Raw genomic sequence first — 3,478 nt, 5'->3', positions numbered from 1 at the left:
AAATAAATAAAATTAAAAAAAAATAGTACACATTTTCCACTTGTAGAAGCTAAAATAATTGATCTCATAGAAGTAGAATAGAATAGTATTTACTAAAGCCCAGAAAGGGTGGGGGCAGAGACACAGAGGTTGAATAATAGGTTAAATCAAGATAAAGTGAGGAGTAGCTACTACTAGTGTTAGATAGCGCAGCAGAATAATTATAGTCTATAACAAGTTTTCTTTCTTTTTTTTTTTTTTTTGTATTTTAGGGAAGAGTCTACAGGGTGTTCAGGGTCTCACTACTATATTGGACTTATAGTAATCCACTTATTTACAGCCTCTCAAGAGCTGTGGTTACAGGCATGTGCCACCATACCCAATCTCAATTGCCATCTCAGCATGCCCTGGGGGGTGGGACCAGCACAGCAGGCCCAGGGATCGAACCCCTGGCTCCTGCACCTACTTGCAGGCACTTTAATCCACTGAGCTATTTGGCCGACCTTAACAAGTTTTCATATATATCAACATGAGTAGAAGAGAGGAATCTGAAGTTTTCTCAAACACAGAAATAATCATTTGACAAGTTAGATATGTTAATTACCCTGGTTTGATCATTATCCCACTTTATACATATGTTGAATTATAATGCATTCCCCAAATATGTATGAAAATTATGCATCAGTTAAAATTGAAACTTGCTAGGCTGGCCAGATAGCTCAGCAGACTAAAGCGCCTGCTTAGTTAGGCAAAGCGCAGCAGCCAGGGTTCAATCCCTGCCTCCTAGGGTGCACTGGAACAGCAATTGAGACTGGGTGCCTGTACCCCCAGCACTTGTGAGGCTGAAAACAGGAGAATCACTGTGAGTCCGATCTATGTAGTGAGACCCTGTAGACCCTGCAGATCCTGTACCAGATACATAAAAAAATTAAATTAAAAATTGTATTTAAGAATGATAGTCACACTAAGAAGAATATACGCAGTGTATTATTTGTTGAAACTGTACTTCCGATTTGATTTGAAACTGTCTCATTGCTATCTGTTTATCAATAAAACTTTGAAAAAAAAAAAAAATGAAAAAAAAAAGAATGATAGTCATTATATTGAAGCTAGATTGTGCAGAATCTTTGGGAACAGTCATACTAGCTTTACACTATTTTCTGTTATGATCAAGCAAGCAAGATGCTACTTCTCATTGTTTATGAGGGTACCATCTATAGGGTCTGAAAGGAAGGCTACCTCACAAAATATTTAAACCAAATATTTAGGATACTATACACAATAACTCCAACTCAGTTTTACAAGATAAATAGCCTAGTAAAGAGGTAACTGCCATTAGTTCTGGTGGGCATGTGTTTCCCAGGATGCTTTAGGATAGCGTTCCTCCTCTATTCAACCTCAGAACCTGAAGGCTGTCATTTCTCCTTCCAGGGCTGGACTGCCTGACTAGAAACAGAGGAAGGGAAAATGAAAGGTGGTATAGCAATAATTTAAGTGAAAGGAAGGGGTAATAGAGTTGTGATCATGCCTGTAAGTTTTGAAATATCTAAAGTTACATTTTAAATTTGAACCTATTGAAGTAGAAAATCATTATATCAGTCTTTGACAGTCACACTCTCCAATAAAAATAGTAGGTGATAGGTTTTTGATATCACAGTAAAGAGAAAGAAAAGATAAAAGAAACCTTTATTAACTCCAAAGACACAGAGGGGATTGAAGGCAGATGGGGCAGCTAGATCCTCTAGCCTGAGACAAAGAAAACTGAGGCTTTTATGGATTTTTGTTAAGTTTGAGGAGGATGTTTAGAAATCACTGAGGAGCTGATTGGGGTCTTCCCAATAGCAGTGGGAAAGGTGAAAGGTTGTCACACCCTGGGCTGGTTTGGAGACGGTTGCAAGGAAGTCTCTGGGAAGATTAGCTATTGTTTTAAGGGCTTCAGCCATATGAGATGACCACCATAATCATTCAGCAATGCATAGTAGGGCCAGATCCGATCAGTAGGCAGTTCACTTGTCTTGGGATGTTGGTTGATATTTCCTTTCAGTCAGCAAAATAGAAGCAAGCAAAAATCACACATGGCATTTAGCTCAGCCTTCTTGCTCTCCCCACTGGTAACAATGCACTTGGTGTGAGTCAAAGTCCTTGGGCAATTTCATTTTAAAATGATTCAGCAAGCACAATGATAAACAGACACTACTTTTTAAAATGTTTCCAAAGTTCTCAAACATGACTATGAGAATTTTGCTTCTTCTCACAGACCTTATTCTTTTATGTCATAGCAAAAATACCATTCTTCCGTATGGCATTTAATCTTGGCTTTTCAATTGGGTTGGACAATAAATGTCATATTTCTAAAATAGAATGAATAACAATAATAATGGCTTTTACCCTAAATTTCAGACTTTGCAACATTTCTCTTATTATGATCATCATTTCTGGATTTTTTTATTAAATGTAAACTTAGAAAGAAACACTCAACCACTAACTATGTTGCCTTGATCTGAAGGATATTATAGAAGCAAGAATGTTTGTTTTAGCACACTGGGAAAAATTGGTAGTAGAATTGCGGCCAGGAAGAAATGAAAAGATACATCTAAATTTGGCTTCAGATTCTGATATTTCTGGGTGAATAAATTAATTTAAGTGGGTTTTTTTTTTAATTGAACCCAGGGTATTCCACTGAGCTACAACTCCATTACTTTTTGTTTTTTATTTTTAAGTTTTGAGACAGGGTCTTTCTAAGTCATTAAGTTGCCTAAGCTGAGCTCTCACATGTGATCTTCCTGCCTCAGCCTCTCAGAGTGCTTGAATTACAGGTATGTGTCACCATACTCAGTTTCTTAAGCAAAAATTATTACATATTCTCTGAGTGTTTGTTGCTATGTCATAAAGGGGTTTGTGGTGGGGATATAGCTTAGTGGGAGAATACTTGCTGAACAAGCCCTGGATTTGCACTGAAAAATAAATGATTTGTTTGGACTATTTTAGAATAACTTTTTTTTTTTTTTTTTTGCAGAACCAGGGATTGAACTCAGGCCTTTGCACTTTCCAGGCAAACACTTATTCTACTGAGCCATCTCCCTGGCCCCCAAACTTTTCTTTTTAACATTATCTTAAATTTTTTTTTTTTTTTGCATATCTCAAACTAATCGACATTCAGTCTTCCTCTGCTATGATAGCATGGGGCTTCCTGTCAATATGACAGTGGTCTAAGATTCAAGCAGCTGGAGCCAAGTAACAGAGTACAACTATCTTAGATAATCTGTGAACCTGTGGAACACTTTCTATGTGTGATAAATAATATTTATTGTATAAATCACCCATCATTTTGGGGGTTTTGCTGAATGACATCCCAACTCATCTTAATATGGTTAGGAATACTGCCTGTTTCATAGATAAGAGGACAGAGGCCCAGAGAGGTTGAATAATTTAGCGCAGGCTTCCCATTTAGTAAGTGGAGTTAAAGTTTAAAATTGTAGTGTGTGTGTTTGTGTTTTAT

Source organism: Octodon degus, unplaced genomic scaffold (genome assembly GCF_000260255.1).
Source record: "Octodon degus isolate 3935 unplaced genomic scaffold, OctDeg1.0 scaffold00368, whole genome shotgun sequence".
Classification (NCBI taxonomy): Eukaryota; Metazoa; Chordata; class Mammalia; order Rodentia; family Octodontidae; genus Octodon; species Octodon degus.
Note: the sequence above shows the minus strand (reverse complement) of the source record.